Consider the following 7,341-nt stretch of genomic DNA (forward strand, 5'->3'; position numbering starts at 1 on the left):
AAGATGTTCTCCTAGAATACATACTTAGGTACCTAAATATCGTAATAATCTGCACATTACTTGCGTGAAAATCGTCCTTAAAAAAATGCTTCGTTGAATTTTGAATTAATTATCTTCTACTTAGAGCATAACTCTTAATAAAGTTGAAACTATGGCAACCATGATAAAATATTAGATTAAAACGTCTACGGGTGATTTAAAATGTGTTGAACATGTAGGCATACATATTTTCTGAAAGGGAAACAAGCTAGAGAAAGGAATAAAAACCTACGTGGTTTTCCTGCATATTTTCAGCCGCCACATTTTCCGAAAAGGAAACTAGCCAGAATAAGAAGAAAACCTGAGTGTCTTGACGCATATTTTTACCCATCAAATAACATCACATTATATATATATCCGTGTATATACCTCCGCCAAAATTGTGGTATATCAATGCGTTTTGGTGGCGCAACTAATGGAGCACCCGGCCGGTATCCGGGAGGTTCTGGTTTCTAGTCCATCATGCATGCAGTCAGCCGTCATTTTTGCCCTCTGATTTCCGGATTTTTTCATCTACCATAGCACCATTGCCCTCGTTCTTTTTCCGTTACATGTTCCAATACCTTTCTTCCCTCCTATCCCTTTTACTTTTATATATACATATAAAAACTATATGTGCACTATTATAGAGCCCTGTCTCACTCATTGACAATAGTGGGCCTCCGTAATGTCTGCAAAACATTTTGTGAGTGTCCATTTTTCTATGTTTCTATTTGTAGTAACACAGAAAAATGGAAAATATTTTTGCGTATTTATATTTTTATAAATGCTACATAAAGATTATTATATATTCATAAAGTTATATTGATATTTTATACAATGAACTTGATCTTCAGGAAAACGCCTCTTGCGGTAGTACTTAAAGTTAAATAAATAAATACTTATACGACCACACATAGATACACAGAAAAAGGGACACTCCCAAAATGTTTTTCACATATGTTTTATACATATACTAGCTGAACCGGCAAAGGCTGTTTTGCCGTATAAATTATTTCTAGAGAATTTTTTGCTAGTCAAATAAAAAATAAGTCACTTATTTTTATGAGTAAGCTTGTGGGGATGTGGTATATAACTGAAAGAGGAATGGCACGCTGTGAATGATGACGACCTATAAAAATAACAATGCACCAAAAATTCATTTTTTGAATTCATCATATTTTTATTATATTCATCAATAAATTTTAAATTACATCTCTATAACAGATTATGAAAACAAAAAAATAAATATTATCCGTCTCCTTGTGGAATGTAGTGTGCGATATTTTCTGTGAGTCCATCCTTAGCCTTCACCACCAAAGTGGATATTTTAGCGCGAGAACATGGAATTTGTAATTGTCCGTGTGAAAATAATGTTTTCTTTAAATCTAGGCTTCAAAAAGTAATCGTTTGGCCTTTAGAATTACTGATTGTCATTGCGAATGTCAATTAAATTAGAAATTGAACCCGTTTGAATTCAATTGGCATATTTTTCGGAATAATTTGGGTTCATATTAGTAATACATCTTCTCTTTGGAACGCTCTCATTCAAAATGATGGCTTCGACAACGTTTTTCATCAATATTTTAATGACTAATCGCGTGGTATTGCATAGCCGTGATGGGTTCAATATATGAAGCAAAATTGAAGGTAGTTAAATAGCATAGCGTAGTATTTCTAACTATAAATTACATGTATATATTATAGGTAAAAATTATAAATTAAATGATTAAAGTAAATTTTTATATAAAGAATTTTCAATGATAATTTTTTGTTGGTAAAAAATTCCAGGCATTGTATTGCAAGGTGAACCTATATTTAAAAATTCCGGTAATTCAATGGGCTACCAACAATGCGTGTTATTTCGTAATTATTGAGGGCTACATGTGCTCTTTCAAGGAAAATAGCTGCATAAAACTGCCAATTGATATCGACTCATATTATTGCACTCCAACAATAATATCGGTTAGGTAGTAGATACTCGGGAAAATTATGAAGTACTTTAAAAATGCTTAATCCTCTGAGTTTAACTTTGGCCTTCCTTTAATTTTAGACCCTGACTAAAGTAAGCGATGACGTGTATAGCAGAATGGACGTGGAAAACGGTTTCAATTAGAAATATGCAGATTGAAAATCAAAGAGTGAAAGCTATGGTAAATAACAAAAACTGATAATCATCACAAAGGGAGAATTTTTTATGGTGAATAAGCTATGATTGAGAAATTTACACCACATATTGAGGGCTACATGTGCTCTTTCAAGGAAAATAGCTGCATAAAACTGCCAATTGATATCGACTAATATTATTGCACTCCAACAATAACATCGGCTAGATAGTAGAAACTCGGGAAAATTATGGAGTACTTTAAAAATGCGTAATCCTCTGAATTTGATTTTGGCCTTCCTTTAATTTTAGACCCTGACTAAAGTAAGCGATGACGTGTATAGCAGAAAGGACGAGGAAAATAGTTTCAGTTAGAAATATGCAGATTGAAAATAACAGAGTGAAAGCTATGGTAAATGACAAAAACTGATAATCATCATAAAAGGAGAATTTTTTATTGTGAATAAGCTATGATTGAGAAATTTACACCACATATTGAGGGCTACATGTGCTCTTTCAAGGAAAATAGCTGCATAAAACTGCCAATAGATATATAGCTGCCTAAAACTGCCACATAAAGCACACGGAACTGTTAGATGCCCCTGCGATGACGTAGCACGCATGGCGCACAGTGAGCTGAAATCGAAAAAATATGGCCAAAAATCGCTGCAGCCTTAAGTATTGATACTCGTAAATTCATGAAACTTTTTGCGATTTGTGTATTGTAAAGATACAAAGAAATTTATTTATGATTATTCAAACCACAACAACAATTAAAAATAAGGAAAAGTGAAACGAGAAACATAGGAGTAAAAAAATACCACAGGAGGTTGAAAATCTTCTGGCATAAGGAGGAAATATTTTGAAAAATTAGGAGTCTTCAACTAGGTAGTGACTCAGATTAGGAATTAAAGTGGCACGCCTCGGGGGGAAAGTCGAAATTTTGATACTGGAACATCAAGGGAAAGATAGAATTTCATCTAATGTTAGCAATTTTAGAGCTATCAAATAACTGCGTATAAGGTAAATGATGATTAAAATCGGTATTAAGTCTTTAAACTTGAAGTTTTAGTCATTGAAGCATAATAGTATAAAAATACCATTACCAAATATTTTTATTGCTAATTGCTCAAAAACTGATGCGTGCCACTTTAATTCCTATTCTGAGTCAAAATATGAAGGCTCATCATATTCCAAAATATTTTTTACTTAAGCCAGATAATTTTTCACCTCCTCAGGTAATGTTTTTGCTTTCAGGGGAACCCCCGCAGAACTAAAAATAAATGGGTCTCATGTAAGCAGAAGTCTATTGAAAATATCATGACTCGTGGCAATACTAGACATTTTTCTGATATGTTTTTCACGATATCTTCTTTTATCCAAGTGCCAGGATTCCAACGCATCATCGGGAAGCTGTCCAATAGGAAGAAGAGATTGTTTAAAAATTCGCGCTCCATTTATTAAAAAATTGCGAATAGTTAGAGGCAGGGGCGGATACAGGATGTTTTTAAGGGGGCACAAGGGTCTGACAGGTTAACGATCTCTTCCTACCTGAGATTTAAAACAAGATTCCACTATTACTGTATGAAATACTCTCGTTATTTTAATAATGAAAGATATTAATATAAAATTAACAAATTGGTTCTCCGTAATACACAAAACAAAACGAGCGTAATGATAACCATGTGAAAAATTTTGTCTATTTTTTATGCGTCTGGGGGGCACGTGCCCCACTCCCCTAAATCCGCCAATGGTTGGTGGCATGTAATACCATGGATGAAGGTTTACGTAAAGTTTATCTGTTTTCAGGCATATAGCTAACGATACCATTTAATTGAAGTCCAGTGGATACAGCTCTCAAAATTACTGAGAAGTTGGTTATCCGGAATTCCTCGAAAAGGATTTTACTCTCTCGTAGGATTGTTGGAGTATATATCATTTACCAATTCGAAGATATGTGGGAGATATTTCAACACAGAGGCAGGAAGTGTAATTGGCAGTTTAACCAAATTTTATTCAACTTCAGAAATTTAAAATTCACTCTGAGGCACTCGTCCCTTTTTCGAAAATATTGATGAAAAAGCACTTTTACAGTGAAGGCCGCAAGCGAATTTTTTTATTCCTCGCCTCCTGTCAATTAACGTTTTTTGTGTAAAAACTCGAATACAAATTTATTTATTTAATCCGGTCCAAAAACAGCACGAGGCCAATTACAGAGGACTACAATAGCAGGAGAAACAATTCAATAATATTAAGCAACGTAACCAATAATGAACAAAAAATATTCAACAGTAATTACAAATAAATAACAAAGAATAGTAAGTTTCATCGGATGGTGTGAGGAATAGGGGGAACATTACGATAGTGATGGTGCAAGATGGATGATGGATGAAAAAAAGGATTTCATCTGCTTCATTGACCCCTATCTAATTGCTAAGACCATACTGTATAAATCTTTTCGAGTCACTTTTGTTGTATGCACGACTGGATAACTAAACTGTGAGTGTCCTATAGCACATACTTCGACCACGAACACTGAAGGGAGACTGATGATAAGCACTCGGCTAGAAATGAACGAGATAATCGCTTATACGGAATATTTTGGGAAAACCCTATTTTTAGAATGGAAAATTTTTCACATGCTCAAAGTAAAAGAACAAATAAGGGTGCATAAAGGGGAAGCCGAAGATGATGAAGGGCTTGGGAGGGGCGCGAACCCTTAGCTTCATTTCCGTGCTTCCGCGCGAAGACCCTAGGATAAAACTGTCAGCAGAGAATACGTATCATAATGGCACCGCAAATAATAAGTTATACTGAGTTCAATGCCCTCAAGATTCGAGAAAATCGAGTCTGCCAAACGGACTGCTACATATATCACGCTAATTATATGTTCACGAGTGCCTTCCCAGTGTATTGCGGGTCACGGGGCACGAGAACCCCCCGAAATTATTTCGATTTACCACGAAAAAATCGTATGGGTGCAAGTTAGAGCAAGATTTTTCGTTTCTCTCTAATAATTTAGACTTCAGTCTAACTTTTGGTGACAATATCTCAGGAGCGGCAAGCGGCGTTAACTACTTTCATTCTAGCATTAGGCTAAAACATTAGCGAAAAATGGTGATATTTTAAACAAATCATAAAGTTAATAAAAATAAGGGATTGATTATTACTAAATCTTGCTCATAATTAATGAATCGGACAGTGATATCATTAAATGTCCTTTATTAATTATATTCCATTGCTTCGGGAACTAACATTGAAGTATTTCGCGTCGGGCGGTTGGATCACTCACGCACTTAACTTGATAGGAGAGGTGGGATGGCAGATTTGGGCAGGATTTTTCTTTTGAGAATTAAAATTGCCATTTTTTTTATTGTGATGTATAACGATTTGCGTAGGAAAGGAAATAAACAAAAGTTTTTCGGTACACTATGTTAAAAACACGTGAAAAATAGGACATTTCAATGGTTTAATAAAAAGTAGTTAAAACTATGAATAAAACAGAATTTTTCAGTGTAACATATTTTTAAAATGATCGTTTATTATCATGGTATGTTTTAACTTTAGGCGTTTCAAAATAAAACGCAGCTTCAGCAAAATACTTCATTCAATTTGCTCAAAAAATAATGAATAAAATTTTTAAATCATTTCATAGTACTTGAGAGACGTCTCTTTCTCTAAAAATCTGACTTGGATACACAACTATTTCAGTAATGTATATAATATATTATATACATTACTGAACATATTATCGTATTTTCCTAAATTAAAAGTGAAAAAAAATCAATTTTGACCAGCTTTTTAAGATTTCAGCCCACTGTGAGGCGCCTCCTTAAAACGAGACCACATACATATAGCGAAGTCATGATTTTTCCAGTTCCAACTAATTCGCTGTATGGAGGTTTCACTGTAAGTGGAAAACCAACTCCTAAATCCCTTAATTGTACTGAAATGTTTCTACTGTCTAATTGAAAAGTGAGGTATTGAGGGATTTGACATGCGTGGTGCATTAGAATGTTTTTGCATGCTGCTACAGCAGCATTTTTCTGTGCAGCTTTCAAAATGATTTTAGTTTCTAGCCTGACATCCAGTTTGGAAAGGATTTGGATGCCCATTTGTGCTCTTTTGTATGATTATAAAATATTTATTCCAGCTAGATATTTGCCATAGGTAAATATGATAAATGCCTATTGATAATACCAGAGTTTTGAAAGTGAAAAGCTTCTACTCCTTGACATTGGCATCTTTCATAACAATTACATAGCATTGAAGTTCATTTGCACTGTAAAAATCATACTATATCATTCAATAATAGCTTTATGAGGATAGAGTTATTGATGATTGATAGAGTAAAAAGAATGAGTGGTAACATATTATGCATTGCATTTTGTGTCTGACAAGATAGAACTCTTGAATATTCATATTTTACTCCAGATATTTCTCTTAAGAGAGGAGGAGGGGTGGTCTGGCCAGGTTGGCTGTTTGGCAATCACGGAGGGCCCTAAGCTAAGGGGATCCCCCACAGTGTTCGCATCTATCCTGAAGCGTGTATGAAAGGTGCAATTGAAAAAGACTGATTTCTTGAACCTAAGTTTTTCTGCAATTATAAAATTTTACGTTTTCATTAATTGCTTCATTAGCAACGTACTCAGCATAAAAAATAAATAAATAAAATGTTTTCAATACAAGGTATATTGTACCTATGTATGTAATTGTTATGTGTTTGTAGAAGTAAGTTAGTTACCATGTGCAGTGGCCCAGCAAGGGGAGGTTTTGGGGGATAAAACCCCCCCAGATCTCAGAAATTTTTTTAAGTTTAATCCATTTCACTAAATTGGATTAAAATTACTTATAGAATAGTGTAAATATTAATAAAATATCCCTCAGAAGGCCGTAAAACTCACCATTTTGGACTATTTATCTGAAAAACTTTCTAGGGGAGGGCCCCCGCACCTCCTGCTTACCCTGGTGGGTATTCCACACCCTCAGACACTCCAGTGTTTTGCGCCTAAAACCCCCCCTAGCCTTAATTCCTAGCTGCACCCCTGACCATGTATATTAGTATTGTTTGCATGTATATTACTGGAATATCACAATTGAATGGAAATGATAAGAAAAAATATATCACTGAATTCAACGAAAGAATTTTACTTGTCATGTATTGATATCACCAATCCTGTACAAACAGTGTATGATGGGAGCCCCAAAACGATTTTACA

Source organism: Ischnura elegans, chromosome 5 (genome assembly GCF_921293095.1).
Source record: "Ischnura elegans chromosome 5, ioIscEleg1.1, whole genome shotgun sequence".
NCBI lineage: Eukaryota > Metazoa > Arthropoda > Insecta > Odonata > Coenagrionidae > Ischnura > Ischnura elegans.